Below are 17284 nucleotides of genomic sequence, written 5' to 3'. Positions count from 1 at the left end.
TCTTCCATAGTCATCTGCATTTAGTTTCAATATTGACGTATCTTTTGATATTAAGTTGCGCACATCTAACAACGCTAGCATACTATTAAGTTGCCCACAACGACACGTTTGTGCTGAGAAACTTTAATTCAAACACTATGTTATTTTGATTATCCTTATTTATGTCGAAGTGCATCAAATATACCAATTGCTCGTTAGGGAGGTTTAAACCTTTCAACGTATTCGATACATCTCTTTTTCGCATATTTTCTCGAATTAATTTGTGACAAGATTCAGCTAAGGTAAGCAGATTGTTTATGATTTTTAGAACGGTAAAAATTAATTGTATGTTAGACGCATTGCAATATTTTTGATCACGTACAATAATGTCAAAACCAGGGAATACCTTGGCTTCTAAATTATCATCTTTCGAAGAAGTTTAATGTAATTTTCTTTATATCATTATAATCTCGTGCGGTAACTTCAAAAGTGCTGGATGTTGTTTCTGGGTTCAATCCATTAAGATTCTAGCAATTGTGATACAATTTTTTAAGAAAATTTCCTTCCTTTAGTAGATTGTACCCTTGATCTATTAAAATGGCTAGGAATCGAAGGGGCCAAAAGGTAGTGAAGCCTTTGTCCTCTTGGAAGTGCCAAAAATTTTCCGCAATGAATTCAGCAATTAGGGGATACTTAGACATTGGAATCTTTTGTAAGAGAATTCTGAACGCCATGTTGGCAGCTAACCTAATACGATCAACTGTTGTCAACATTGCCCGTGCACTAAAGGTATAATATACTAAACTTGCTTCTACTCTAAAGATTATTCTATCTTCCAGGAGGCTTCTAGGTGATTTTAGTAGAAAGTGTAGTGTGGTAAAGTTTAGTTCTTCTACTAGCTTTACTAGGACATATTCGCTTAATACTTTATTTACATTATTCATTCTATGACTTTTTTTTATGTGTAATGAAACATTGGGCAGCCATAGAACGCAATATGTTGGATGTTGAATCTGGTTTATTTAATTGCGGACGACTGGGGAATCTTATCATGTTTTCTTTTTATTAATAAGTTAATATTCCACATTGTGGAGTAAGTAATGTTCCATGTAGATTACCTCTTTCCGGTTTTTCGCTGGGCCAGTAATGACAATACGCGAGAGGACGTCAGAGGTCGGCGTATCTGCAAATGCGTAATTTTAATCTTAGAAAATGGTACATTTTTGTAGAATTTAAAATAATTTGTTATTATCGAAATTATTAAGGGAATTGGAATTTTCAGGGTTTTGGTTTGGGTTTTAACATTTTAGGTTAGAATTTAGAATCTTCTGTTAGTTATGTTAATTTTGTTATATTTACTTTTATGAGCGTCTCTTTTTCTCTGGTATGTTTTCTTACGTTTCAGAAATAATATACTTCCTAGGGTTCTCTATTCTTCAGATTCGGTGTTGAATAAGAATTGCTTGTAATATTGAATTTCCAGCAAGGGGTATTGCACACCTTCATATTTGACGCATCTCGGATTTTTTTTTCTAGGTTATAGCAAATTTTGGGGTCAAATTTTTGTATTGTTTCTTCAGGAATTCTTGACCTTTTAATTTTGTCTCTTCTGCATGTGCAGCGGCTGAGGTTGGTTTTGATTTGACCGTGCCCTTGGGTTCCTCTTGGATTGATTCACCGTCAGACTCCTCGGAACTAGTTTCTAATGACTCCGCATTAGGGCTTTTAGGGGTGGCACTTTGCGTTTATGAAATAGAACCTGCCCTTCCTTCATATATTGCCTCTCCTCTAGAATAAGAAGGTTTATTCTCCCAATCCTCTTTTTGAATTCTTGACACGGGAGACTTGAAAAATTCTTGAGATCTTCGAAAGGAATCGAATGTTTTCGCAGGGTTCCTCCATTGTTTAAATGCCATGTCTTCAGGGGGATGAGGCATTTTCTGTACCATGGTTTCCCTCCATGAAGACCATTGTTTGGGCTTAACTTTAGATGCGGTAATGTTGTGATACTGTCATTGCTTGACATCTTTGGGAGTTTGGGGGTTACAAGGCAAAGTACTTTGCCTCGTTTTTATGGGGAAGTTTATTATGTCCATAGCTTCTCGCAGATTTGTTTTTATTGGCTCTTTGGGAGGAGTTCTCTTTATAATGTTATTAGGTGTCTCTATAGCTCTATTTAGTTCGTCCCATGGTGACAGGGATCTCTTTATAGGGGTTGCTGGTGAGACCATGTCATCTGGAAATTTTTTGGAGGGCCAAGGGGTAGAAATTCTATCAGGAAAAAATTGGGTTTTTGGGGGATAGCGTATAAGCAAGCTTTTCCGAACTTTCCGAGTATCGACTTTTTGGACTTCTTGGCATTTGCGGCCTCATTGGTATTTGGGACTTTCTTTTGGGAACAACTAGGTTTTTCATAGCTAAGAATTCCTCGACGTTTACTTCATCCTTATGATTTTCAAAATAATCTGGTTTAAAATTAAAAGGTTTTAGTTTGGCCAACCTTGACCGATGTGGGTCATCTTCCGCGTCTGACAAATCGGTAGACATGGGTTGCGATACCCATCTTTCTGGAAATTTGACTCTTTTTATTCGACTAACGTGTGTCTTATAAGCTATTCCATTATCGGGGTTTGCCATTTTAAAATTAAAATCGTTATCATACTTTTTGATTATTCTGTACGGTCCAGAGTAATTATTGAAAAGTTTTTTACCTTCAGTTTTAGGTTCATTCTTTAGGTAGACGCAATCTCTTATCTTAAAGTCTATTTCCCCTTTAACTTTTGGTAGGTTTCTTCGTTCTTGATATATTTTAGATTTTCCAACTTCGGCCTAACTATCTTGAAAGTTTTCCTCATTCTATTTATAAATTCTTGTTTATAATCGTCTGTGTTATTGTAATATGGTCGGGACTCAATGATATCTTCATAAGGTATTCTGAAGTCACAAACAAATAATAAATAAAAAGGACTTTCTTTAATTCTCTCCGAATAAGCAGCATTGATTATGTTTGTTAGATATGGTAAGAATTGATCCCAGTCATTCCTATTAATTGTGTAAAAACTTAAAACATTCGAAAATATTTTATGCCTATTTTCTATTTTACCATTAGGTTGTGGGTGATAAGGAGATTTCACCGATTTCTCTACATTAAGAAAACTTATTAAATCTTTTGTTACCTTGGAAACAAAATTACTTCCGTTATCACTTATTACCGTGTTAGCTATCCCAAATTTTAAAAATAATCTCGCCAATGCCTTGCTTGTGGCAAAAGGCCCTTAATTATTTAATGCTTTAGCGAAAGTAAATCTGGAAAAGTGATCTATGACCGAAAGTATACAGGTATGACCTTTGTTTGGGATAGGTAAGCCTCCGCTGGCTCCATACAAGTCAAATGAAATAATATCGAATGGGAGCCTGGCTGCTGGAACTCTTCCCATTGGAGGGTTAGGATAAGCTTGGGGATTTTTTCTCAAGCTAAATGATTCACATCTATTTATAAAGTCATTGAGTTTGGTTAACGCCGACGGAACGAAAAAATATTGTTTTAATTTATGGAAGGTTTTAGTTATTCCTAAGTGTCCACCTGTATCAGAATGAAAGAATTCAAAAGCAGGTACTACTAAGTTTTGTGGTAATAGAGGGATTATTGAAGTTTGGTTTCTATTCGCCTCAGCTGTCACAATTTTCCATAGGATTTCTTCATCTAGATCATAGTAAATATTATCTATTTCTCTTCTAACAGTTTTGAATTTATCGGGTAACTTATCATAACTCACAAAATAAACAATAAGTGCTAGACACATTTCATCCTTATTTTGATATCTTTTTATATTCTCCAAGGCTAAGGGACAATATTTACTCTCATTTTCTCCTATTCTGCCTATTCTAGCTTTGTTTTTCTTGTATTCGCGTTTACTCTTAGTATTGATTGCAATAACTTCTTCTTGCTCGGCTTCCGACGGGATATTTTCTGGGTATCTACTCAAGTTATCACAGGGTGCGTTTCGTTTGCCTTTTAAATATTCGAATTCGTAGTCTAGGTTTTGAATTTTCATAATCCATCTAGCTTGGATTCCAGTGGGGTTTTTGAAAGTGCGTAAGTAGTGCAGGCTTTTATGGTCCGAATATAGTTTAAATTTTTGACCTACTAAATAGTGTATAAACTTGTCCAAATGGTGGATTATATATAGTAGTTCTAAGTTTGTGGCAGAATAATTAATTTCACCTTTCGACAAAGTTCTGCTTGAGTAGCATATAGCTGTTTCTTTTTCTTTCTGACCAGAGGGTCTCTATAGAGGGTTAGAATCTTCTACAGGAATTATTTGAGAAAGAACTTCTCCGATGCCCTTCGTATAGACATCTGTCGTTACCACAAATTGTCCATTTTCAGAGTCAGGTAGCGATAATATTGGTTCAGAAGTGATTGCCTTCTTGAAACGTTCTAAGGAAGTTTGAGCCTCCTGGGACCAAGTAATATTTTGGGGATTCCCTTTAGTTAATTCCGTTAGGGGTTTCACAATATGGGCATAATTGCGCATAAATTTCCTAAAATAACCAGTCAGTCCAAGAATTCCTCACAAAAGCTTTATAGTTTGAGGAGGTCTAAGATTTTCTACACATTTTATCTTGATAGGATCTTGGGATATCTGCCTTGAGTCCCCACTACTCCGAAAAATATGATTTTAGGTTGAAATAAATTCAATTTTTCTGGCCGGTATTTTTAATCGCCCTTTCTGAATTTCTCGAACACTTTTGCTAATGTTGCTAAATGTTCTTCTGCATTTTCTCCTATGCACATCACATCGTCTACAAAGTGAACGATGTTATTTAATCCTCTCAATAGGTGTAAAAAGGGTCAACATAAGGCGCTAGAACTTGTCTTAGGTCCAAAAGGTACTCTTAAGTATTCGTAGGAGCCGCATTCCGTTTTGGAAAACGCTGTTTTATAGACATCTTTTTCCGCACTCTTTACTTGGTGATAGCCCTGTATAAGATCTAAGGAGGTGAAAATTTTGTTTTTACTTGAGATGGTGTCATGATTTTCCTCTATTCTTGGTAAGGGAAATTTATTGCTAACCACTTGCTTATTAAGGGCTCTATAGTCTACTACAGGCCTAAGGTCACCATTTTTCTTTGGGACTAAGATGACAGGTGCTGAATACGGACTTATACTGGAGCGTATAATATTATTTGTGCTTTCTTAGGCTTGTGCTTGTACAAGCACAATTTTTATGCTTGTACGGGATATGGTATGGCTGTTTCGCGACCGGTAATCTTGTGGTTTAAATTGAATGTTCATAAAACGGTATGAATGTAATATCTTCTTCAGATGTGAAAAGCATATTTTTAAAATTCCATAATAACGCACATAATTTTTGCTTTAGTTCCACGTCATTAATGTGGTCCATGTTGAGCTTATTTAAAAACGATGATTTAGTTAGAGGGTATTTCTTATTTGAGTCATTAATGCTATTAACTAGATTTCTTTCGGAATTTTTCCACTTATCTAACTCACGTTCGGAAATAATTTGTATTTGGACAAGACACGTTCACTATTTTAACGTAATTTTATCATTCTCATGGGTATCTGTTACCCAAGTAAAACCTTCTCCTTTTTCATAGGATATGATCTGTTCTTTGCATAACAGATTCTTGGAAATTCCTTCCGACGGGGACGCAAACAATATTTCAGACTTATCATTTATTTGTTCAATCATTTGCGAAATTTGAATTCTTTGCATTGCCTTGGGAGGGACTTTCGTTTTTTGTACTGTAAACCCATTATAGTTTTCTTCAACTTCGTTTTCTATTACATTCAGACTAGTGCTTTGGTGCGTTAAGTCTTCTGCCGGCAATGTTGGTTGCGCATGAGTCGCGTTGGGGTTTATTACTTTTTTTCCATAATTCCGATATTTTCATAACTTCATTAGACCTATATTGTTGCATAACACCTATTTTTGCTTTTATAGACTTAATCCACTGGTCGTTCGAATTCATTTTCTTACTCTAGTATTGTATTTTATTCACTGTTGCATCCCCTTCCTCCACTCATTGGGAGAAGAATTTGCAGGGTATAGGAACATCTCATTCGCTATGTCTAATTATGCTTTATTTGACTTTAAAAAATTTGCGCTGATTATGGCTTCGTATGAAAAATTTTTGCGTATTATGGAGTTGGTCGGGAAAATTCTATTATCTTTTTTCACGTTTATGTGTTTTTTTAAATGTAGTCTTTAGGACGAGTAAGACATGCATTTCCCCTTTATAAATATCTTGAATGCAAATACCCCCGGAGTGTATCAAATTTGGCAGTAAACATGCCGTCCTAACGACTGCCAAAAACTGGGAAATCTCACTAATATCAGGTCACCCAGGGGATGGGGAAGGGGTGGTGTTATATGTTTTGAGCCCTGTCAGTGTGGAGTATTTTGTGGGGGCATTATGATTGGCTTGGGTTGAATCACGGGATTCAGAACCATAATTTTTATTAGGAAATGGCTGAAATATTTCTTGGGGAAGATGTAGCGATGCAATGGGGTGTTTAATATCATCCATAATTTACCAAGGTGGTAAGCAATGTCATTTACTAGTATACTCTAGTGCTTAAATATAAGGCAGGAGGTGGAACCTATTGTTAGGATATTGTGAAATAACCATGAATTCATCTTAGCGAAAAGGGGGTATTTCCTTGAAAGCTCTTATTGTGGTTTAAATTAACCCTAGTATTGCTGCCCCCTCCCCTGCCCTCAGGGGTTGCAGGCTAAAAGCCACCAGTTTTCTATAATAGGTGGTTCTTTTTGTGAATATGATAACATGACATTTTCATCTTTTATTTTTTGTCGTGTATTTTAGTTGTCTTTTTTATGTTTTATTGCCTGTCAATTTGTTACATTGTCTGTGTATTTTAAGAGGCAGTCTTTAGCACAAGTAAGACATGCATTTCCCCTTTATTAATATCTTGAATGCAAATATCTCCCCCCCCCCCAGAGTGTATTAAATTTGCCGGTAAACACGCCGTTCTAACGAATGGCAAAAAATGGAAATCTCACTAATATTAGGGCACCCAGGAGATGGGGGAGGGGCGGTGCCACATGGGTTAAATACTCTGGTAGTCTGGAGTATTTTGTGGGGCATTAGGATTGGCTTGGGTTAAATCACGGTATTCAGAACCATAATTTTTTTTAGAAAGTGCCTGAAGAAAGTTATGTTTGGGGTGAGGGGGAGGGTCATGTAATGTCATTGTGGCTTGAGCTACAGCTTAAAAGTTAAGGTGTGGACATTAAATAGTTTTTCCCATGGAAGAGATGAAAATCTTGAAGGTAGCAGTTCTTATATAGTTCTTAAATCTTGAAGGTGCATCTAATATCACTCCTCCTTCCCTAGCCTGCGGGGTTGCAGACTAGAAGTCCGGTTTTCTATAATAGATCGTTTTTTTTCGTATATAATAATATGACATTTTCATCTATTATTTTTTGTCGTGTTTTTTAGCTGTCTTTTTATGTTTTATTGCTTATCAATTTGTTTTCATTTACAGTATCTGTGTTTTTTAAGATGTAGTCTTTAGCACGAGTAAGACATGCATTTCCCCTTTATCAATATCTTGAAAGCAAATGCCCCCCTAGAAATAGATGTTTTTACAAGTACGTGCCAAATTTCGATGTAAACACGTGGTTTTAATGAGTGCCAACAGATGGGGAATCTCAGGTGTCGTGCAATAGATGATTTTTTTTAGAATATGGTTCAAGATACAAAATATTGACAAAGGTTTCATGCACAACTTACTTGGGGCGCAGTACCACTTGAATGCAATGACCCTTTGAGTCCTGGTGGGGTAAAGAACTCTAGAAAAAAAATGAATGGTGTTTCGAGCGAAAAAAACGCCAAAAAAGAAAGGCTTTTGAGGGAAAAATGTCAAAATGGTATTATCTGGCAGTGATGGGTGCGTAATCATTACGCAAACTTAGATTAGAATCATTACTTAGAGATTTTGGTTTCAAATTTCTTGCATTCCTTGGTTCAACCAAAGCATCTTGGAAGAGTCTTGTATGTTCTTGATTAGGACTATATATTATTTTCAACAAGACTGGTAAAAGAGATCAATATTATCACTTGCCCCCTGAGCATGCACGAGTCCTTGCATTGAACTGGTTGCAGCTATTCCCATATATGTTTGGTCTAAAGGCAGGTAATAACTTGAAAGGTAAGGATCCAGTTTGTTAGTCAAAGCAACACTGTGAATATAGTCCAGTTTCGTGAAGTTAGACGCAACATCATTCACAAGTTTACTGACACTTGCCTTTAGGGAGTGAGGAACTGGCAGCTCAGATCGAAAAACTTCGTTGAATTCGTTGGAGAGGCCAAAAGAGTAGTCCATGAATTCAAGGTATGGCTTTGTCAACTTGATTTGTAATGTTGACAAGATAAGATCATTGTTGCAGTTGGGTCGTCAAACACGGTTTCTATGAAATACTGAGTGATAGCAACCCGATGTTCAATAAGCCTCTTTATGCAGGCCTGAAGGAACAACCAACGGATTTATCCTAGTGCAAGAAATGAGAGCGCTTTAGATTCAAAGAACTCCTGAAATTCAGCATACTTATCTCGTATGGAAGCGCTTCTGGAAAAGTGGGCATAGATATTTTGCGCCAAGTCTTCTAGTGTCTTGGGAAGTGACAAGCATGCATAGGATGAACATAAGTGAATAGGATGGCGTGAGCATTTCACATTCAAGATGTGGTACACCATGGCTTTCATTAGCGTTGAAGCAGATATATTGTCTCCAAACCTGACGTTATTAGTATTTGTACAAAGTCCAACAATTTTTTGCTAGGGAATCAAATTTTTTTTAATGACTTGTTTGATGCAGTTAGTAAGACCCTCAGCCAATCCATCACTAAATTCATTTTAGAGATGACAAAGTTCAGGGGGTAAAGTTCATTTCCGACGCAAATACATGTTAGATTTTGATTCAGAATGCAATTCTGACTATAGAGGGAAGTTTTTGTCTTAGTTACCTGAATAATCTGTTAATATAAATCTTGCCCACAATTGCTGCATAATCTAACCAATGCTCCCTTATGTTGGTAGTTTACACCAATCAAAGCCATTGTATATAAAATAAAGTAAATACTAGGCTACCTAAGCAATATTACAGGGTGCAGCGTTTTGAAATTTCGGCAGTTACAGCACCGTAAGCCAGTGCTACTACAAAAGCTTTTTTTAAAACTGAGCATACACAATCTTTGAGAGTTTTTCAGCCTTTTGTTTGAAAAAAATCAAAATCTTCCTTAAAATCCTTAGTTTACCCCAGATCTTTCTAAAAATCCTTACTTTCCCTCATGATTTCCCTTAGTCCCTAGATTGAAAATACGTGTCCCTAAAAGAAGTGATATCTCCCTAAAATAGGGTAATCTCCCTAGAAGTGGAAGCCCTGCTTATGACATCACTACTACTGTTTGGTAGGATGGCTCCCTAAATCACTTTGGAGAAGTAGTTCGGACCTAGAATCAAGTCATCTTGCTTATATTTGTATTTAAAAGTTAAAAAAAGAAATATAAATATCGCCTTAGTGTCTTCAATCCTGAGTAGGTTGATTTTACCCCACCCCTGCGTTCAAATGGCTCTTAGTAGTTGGAATTACCAATTACCACCGATAAAAGGGAAAGGTTATTAGATTGTAAGTTTTCGCACTGAAGTCTAATCAATGAATGATGAGACCAAATGACTCATGCTAATCTGGTTTTTATGCCAGGATTTACGTTAATAAGTAATAGTCTTCTATCACAATAGTGGATGTTAAATGAAAGTTATCTTCGTTGCAAGATACTTGAACCTACATTCCGGCTGGTAACTGGTTGCCTAAATGAAAATTCAACATCTTATAGGAAAGACAATTTTGAGGTTTTCTGCTTTTACTAAACACCAGTCAAACTTCTAGTGTTCCACTTTTTGTTTTACCTGAAACTCGTCAAGAGTAGAATATATCTTGTATATTTAGGACAGTCTTTTCGAAAGTACACTGTAGGCTAGAGGATTAAGACTAATATACTAGTACACGTGTGCGATATCAAAACAATCTACAGGAGACTGTTTGGGTCTGTCTACCCTTCTTGGACTTCAGAATGCGTTAGAATTGTCAAGATTTGATTCATTTAGGAGGGAGGGTAGGAATGTTCGGTAAAGCTACTAGGGCTTGTTGGAAAATATTTTAGTATTGTGTTCGATGCTTGATGAGTAGTCAGTGCTTGTATTGTCAGTGGTTGTCGTTGGTTTCTTAACTAGATAAAATAAATTTTATTTCAAATGAAAGTAAGGAACAACCTTAAAGCTTAAAGTAAACGGAAACTATTCTGTATAGGAGGGGGCCTGTCCCCTCCTGAGCAACCCACTCTTTACGCCAAGTTAAACTTTATTCCCTCTTCTGCTAGAATAATTGCTCAAACAGAAGGGCTGAATTTTCAACCACTATAAAACTTTAGCGTAAAGAGTGGGTAGGGGTGGTCCGAAGGGGGCAGTTCCCCTCATACACGGGATTAATTATATATTTTTTTAATGTTTAATGTCAGACCTTACTTTCATTTCAAAAAGTTTCCTTTTATTTAAATTTTAGTTGTTTTTCAAATCATACCCAGCCCCATCAAAATAGGACGGGGGGTTATCAACCTTATAAGCACCCTACTGATTGCTGTTAAAAAATTATATATCAAAACTTTTTAATTGATTGGTAGTGTCAACCAACTGTTGTACATCTTGAAGCACCATACACTTCCACCACGCGTGGCGGAGCGTCACCACACTTTTTCATCTCATCAACGTCTGGTACAGTTTCCGCAGTGCTTGACACAGTTCTTCCCCCGCACTTGACACGTGCCACCTGCTGTGGGTGACCTGAGGATAACCGCACTTTCTCTGCCACTTAATTTTCTTTATGTAGTAACAAATGACTAAAGCGATCGAATGCATTAAAAAAAAATAATGCCAAACGATTAGCTAAGATGAATTTAAAATTGAGTTTATTTCGCAAATGAAAGATCATAGTTGTAAATTCACCCCTTTTTCGAAAATGGAGCAAATTTTCTCCGGTTTGTAACTTTTGTTAGGTAACTTTAAGTTTAACGAATTTCAGATCTTGGATTACCTTAAAAATACAGTTTTTAATGTAGACGTTGCATTGGAAAATACTTTTAAGTTCTAGCTACTGTGAGCATGAGTTGCTCTTTACATACAACTTATTGCAACATAGCTGTTTACTGTAAGCAGGTTCTGGTTCCTCCCAACTTATGCCATCAGGGCAGCGACGGCAATTGGTGAGAAAAGATGACTTTGAAATATTCCTTTTTTCAAAACCTTTTATTTGAATTGACCTTGCTGCCGCTCTAAGATGGTGTAGAAAAGAGCTCATTGTGACAGCCAGGATACACATTGTGTCTTTTGATTTAATCTCAATAACTCTGTCAACATTTCTTTGAAACATTCTGTGGATTTAGGAGAGAAGTATTGTATATGTGTTAGACCATAGTTTTTGTAATTACCAAAGCTAACGATCTAAGCAAATGCAAGGTGGTAGATACTCAGTTTTCAAGGGAGGATTAGGACTCATGGCTATAGAAATTGTAATCTACTATGTTGTAAAACTTTAGAAAGTGGTCATTACTTTGTTTACACAAGAACATTTGAGGCATATTGTATGGTCATAATCACGATATTGGGTCAAATCGAAACAAAACAGATGCTTCTGGCTTGCCAGATTGTCCTACTATAGAGTTTAAGACTACATTAATTTAAGGTATGCTCAAAAGTAAGGAAAATATAAAGTATTTTCATAATTTTCATTTTTGTCAGCATCTCGTTCAATCACTCTTGATAATCTTTTCTAAGGGTTATCCAGGTAGTATACTTCAAGATTAGGCTATAAGAATATGAACCATAGAAATAGTAGGGTTACTGTTACCATTCAGAATGAAGGTATATTTTAGTATAGCCAGGCCTGAGATAAAGCACAAAAAACCTTTTGATAACATTGACGTAAATACTGCTTTTTGATTTGGTTCAAAACGCCCATATCGGTTCCTTAGATATACCAAATACATCCTTCGAAAAGCCAGAAAGATTTGGGTTGGAAAGAAGAATAATAAAATTTTTAGACTATAATTTTAGTCATGACTAAAGCTGACAACCTAAGCAATTGGAAGTTAGCACACACTGAAGGTTTTCAGACTAAGATTGGTGCTCTTGGCCTCACCTTAATAAAAAGAAACGCCCCTAGACCTTCACTTTCCACGCCACTGATGGCAATTGGTGAGGAAATATGAGTTAGAAAAATAATTTTTTTCAAAATCATTTTTGTTTTGCAAATTGATTGTTCCTTAGATACTGTAAATAAGTCCTTTGAAAAGCCCAAAGGATTTGCGTTGGACAGCAGTATGGTAAAGATTGCAGACCACACTTCTAGTCATGACCAAAGCCTGTGACCTAAGCTGACAGTGAAAGATTTCAGAGGAGGATTAGACCTTTTGGTGATATCTCTGTAAAAAAGGGGCGAAGACCTTGACCTCCAGGGCAGCGATGGCAATTGGCGAGGAAAGATGAGTTAGAAAAATGCCTTTTTAATAGAACTTTGAAAAATTCACTTCTTCAAAATGTTTTTTCCTTTATTGACCCAGCCGCAATAAAGCGGTATGGAAAAGAGGAAATTTTGACAGCTTGGGTGATAATTTGGGAATGTATTTGGGGATAATTGCGGAAATTTAGACAGCTGTCAAAATTTCCTCTTTTCCATACCGCTTTAGTGCGGCTGGGTCAATAAAGGAAAATATCCTTTATTGGAGATAGGATATTGGAGAAGTTGTTTATGAGATAAAGCTGCTACCGCAAAGTGATGTGGAAAAAAGTCATTTTGACAGCCTGGATGCACATAGTGTCTTTTGGTTGAGTTGATTTAGTGTCAACATCCATCTCAACATTCTATGAAAAGCTAAATGAATTTGCATTTAACAGTGGCATGATAAAAAGGGGAGACCATGCCTTTGGTCTTGGTTAAAGCTTATAATCTAAGGAATTGGAAGGGGGTAGATACTAAAAATTTTCAAAGTGGGGATAAGTCTCTTGGTCCTAGGCACTTAGCTACTATGTTGGTTTAACGTTTTTTTAACTATTTCTGTACTATAATAAATATTCACAGATTTTACTTGCTTATAATGTGTTATGATTTAGTCATGCATCCCCTTAACTTTCCCTAAAAGCTTTACCGTAAAACCCTTAGCTTCAGTAGTAGCAATCATTGTAGTAATTGTAATAGTGTTGATAACAGTAGCACCTTTTGCTTTTTTCAATATCACCCTCAATATACGCTAGAAGCTTCAGTCTTTTACCCTATCCAGCTCCTGGGACATAGCTGATGCGTCCCCTTGGCAACCTGCATACACATAGTGTGTTTGACTTTGTTCAACATCCTCTCCACATTCCCTTGAATTTTCACCTTAATACCCTTAGTAGTAGAAGTAGTAGTAGCAGTAGAAGTAGTAACAGCAGTAGTAGTAGTAGTAGTAGTAGCAGTAATAGTAGTAACATCCAATTATTACTTTTTGGTTGGTTCAACAACCCCAACAACAAGTCCAGTTAGGTACAACTTAGTGCTCCAAGCCGGTCCTAAGATACTGCGTATACATCCTTTCGACAACCTACAAGCAGACAGTGTGTTTTGTTTTGGTTCAACTTCTCACTCAATGTTTCCTGAAATTTACACCTTTATATCCTTAGACTTAGTAGTAGTACTCATAGTGCTAGTAGTAGAACAGTAGTAGTAGTAGTAGTATTAATATTAGTAGTAGTAGTTGTAGCAGTAGTAGTAGTAGCAGCAGTCGCAGTAGTAGTAGTAGTAGTAGTAGTAGCCGTAGTAATAGTAGTAGTAGTAGTAGTAGTAATAGTAGTTGTAGGAGTAGTAATAGTAGTAGTAGCAGCAGTAGTAGTAGTAGTAGCAGAGGTAGCAGTAAAAGTGGTAGTTGTAGACGAATGATTAGTAGTAGTACTAACCGTAGTAGCAGAAAAACACTCAAACATTCCCCTTTTGTCAGTTAGACATGCCCCTCACCACGCCCTGGAAGTTTTGACTTAATACTCAAGGTCGTTCTTAAGATATAACTGATATACCTTTTTAACAGCCTGCGTGCCCCATGTGCATATTACCTTCTGGTCAATTGATGATCCCCCTCATCCTTCCCCAAAAATTCAAATTTAAAACCATAAGTCAATCCTAAGATACACCCTTTTGACACCCCTCATGCCCATAGTATGTTTTGATTTAGTTTCAATACCCCCTTCAACATTCTCTGGAAGCTTCAATTGAATGCCTTCGGTCTTTTTGGACGCAAGAGGTCAAACACGTCCCCTTTGCCGATAACAGGTACAATATTAAGGAACGGGAAAATTATAAAATTTAAAGCTCTTGTCCTGAGGGTTGTGGAGGTTTGATAACCCCAAAATCTTAGTTATTGGACCTTTCAACTATGCTGAACATGGTGGCTATCTCAAAATTTTGATTGGATGCCTTAGGGGAATAAAGGCGTGTGAGAGGAAGGTTAATTGCCCTCCAATCATTTCCCAATCTTAAAAAGGGCACTAGAACGTTCAACTTTCAATCAAATAGTCCCCTTCTCAGGTTTCCATGACAACTCTTTCCTGACGGAGTGAAAAAGAATTTGATGAAACAAAGATGAAAAAATACATTGTGCCCACTTTGCTCTTTATTTAGGCAGCGCTATTGTGCTCCCTGCCGTTAAATAGCTATGTGGTAATAAGTTGGGAGGAAGGACGTCGCTGCCCTGATTGCAAATAAATAAGGCCGTTTTTTTACAGTGGTTTCGCCAATCCTCCTCTGAACTGCTTAGACTATTTGCTTTAAGCATTCCAACAGTCAAAATAACCAAATATTCTGTCAGGATCAGTTTTACTGTAGGGCAAGCTAGATTATTGATACTTCAAAAGGGTTTTCTAACCTTCTTTTTGAAAAAAATAGTAGGGCTTTTATAGATCTTATTACATAAACCTTTAAAATTGATTTTATTGCTTCTAATTAAAGTTATATTATTGTAGCTAAACAAAATTCTAAGTTCATTAAAGAACTATAACAGTCAAGGGATGGAGGTATTGTCTATCTATAACAGTGTCCCTTCAATCAGTCATATGCAGTCAAAATATATTCACCACCAATGCACGACTCATAAAAGTATATTTTATTGATTTTCTTCCACGTGTTGAATACCATTGATGGTTGATTGGCAACCACCACATTCAGATACCTTGAAATTATTTTGGATAGCAGAAAAATACAGCCTCCAAAAATGAGCCTATTGCATGCCAATTTTAACAAAGATATTTCCGCTTTCAGATTCAATCAAGGAGGCACACTTGTGCCTCTTTCAAGAGGCGACCCACCACAATGTTAAGTGATTTCCGGTCCTTGCGGTCGCAGAGAGACAGCGGTGATCGCATTTTGTAGCCCAAGTTCCAACTAAGAAACTTGCTAAATTTCACCTTCCTCCGACTTTATCTTCATGGGTGAAAGTGGGGCGGAAGTTTCAACCCTCCGACCACAGCCCCCCTTTAACGTTGTCCGATTGGGCTGAAATTTAGAGGTCAAGCTTTCCTTGGGCCCGGGAGCTTATTTTCGAAATTTCAGCTCAATCCGATCACTCCTTCCCTGTTTTCCAAAAAACAAATATAGCCACTTAAAGTTCATTTCTCTTTGTTTTTTATCAGCCACACCTACAGGCCACAGTTGGCAACGAATCCGGGTAAATGAGGACTCATTCGAAGCGGAATTTGACCTGTTAGGGCTTTTTGATATTTTCAGACCGAAAAAATTATCCCCCGAGTTTACATTTACGAAAAACCTCGTTTTCCTATAAGAGCCCATGTTAATTTTTCCCACCACAGCCCCCCTTTAACATTGTCCGATCGGGCTGAAATTTAGAGGATTAGCTTTCCTGGCTCCGGGGACCTTATCCTCAAAATTTCAGCTCAATCCGATCCCTTTTTTCCCTATTTTTCAAAAACCAAATATCAAGTTTTGTGGGGATTTGCTTGCGTCAAAAATAGATACAAGAGACTAAAATAATATAACAAATGTCTCTGTGGTACAATGGTCGCTGTTCCTGACTGCTGGGCGGAAGATCCAGGTTCGATTCCCTGTCAGAGAAAATTTTTTATATACTGAATTTAAAGTTTAAAAAAGAAACTCAATTTCTTTTTTAAATCCAATCTATTAAATCCTTCGGCTCAACAGGCGTCTCCAGAAGAATATCACAGTCGGCCTTCAGAGGTAAGTCTCCACTGCTTTGATAACATACCGTATACCCGCATGCTCGAAAAAAAGTTGAAAAAGAAAATCTTACTGTGCATTTGAGTATTCAGGAATTAAAAGCCTTAACACAAGAATCTTCAAAAGCGGGGGTTTGGGAGGCGGCAGCCCCCATCTTTAACTCCTGAAAAGATCAGCTAACAGTTAGTCAAGCAATATTAAGTAATAAACTTTACAAAAACGTGCAAAAATTATTTGAAAAAAACTACGTTTTCTAAAGAGTTAAAGAGGCTGAGTCACAAGTTCGAACCTTAAAACGTACAGGGATTAGGAGGTACAGTTGGGGGGCAGCCGCCCCCAAACCCCCGATTCCGTATATGAAAGGGGCTGTGCCCTCCTCAACGCTTCGCTCTTTACGTTAAAGTTTGACTTTCTCACAACTCTTTTTTTTAAACAATAAAAACTTTAGCGTAAAGAGCGAGGCGTTGAGGAGGGCACAGCCCCTTTCATATACGGAAGCGGGGGTATGAGGGGGCGGCAGCCCCCCAACTGTACCTCCTAATCCCTGTACGTTTTCAGGTTCGAACTAGTGACTCAGCCTCTTTAACTCTTTAGAAAACGTAGTTTTTTTCAAATAATAATTTATATAAGACGTAACTTATATCTCATATTAGATGTTATTTACCTGGGGAACATCAGATTCTTAACTACTAAATTATATGTTAGTGTTTTAATTTCTCATCCTTTTCTCTTTATCACCTCTCTCTATCTGCACCCTCTCTCTTCCCGACCCTCTCTCTCCATCCTTCCCCCCGTTTCTCTTTTTTGCTTAAAGCTTCCAAATTTAATTTTGCATTAAAAAGTCCAGTCAGTATTCAGTATTTTTATAGTTCATACTGATTTATACATTACATTATGGATGACTTGAGTTATTTTTCTCTCCCTGTGCTTTTTCCTTTCATTTTTTTTGTTATGTCCCCATTCCTCCCCCCCCCCTAAAAAAAATAA

Source organism: Artemia sp. Qi Xiang Cuo, chromosome 15 (genome assembly GCF_049724085.1).
Source record: "Artemia sp. Qi Xiang Cuo chromosome 15, ASM4972408v1, whole genome shotgun sequence".
In the NCBI taxonomy this organism is placed as follows: Eukaryota; Metazoa; Arthropoda; class Branchiopoda; order Anostraca; family Artemiidae; genus Artemia; species Artemia sp. Qi Xiang Cuo.
Note: the sequence above shows the minus strand (reverse complement) of the source record.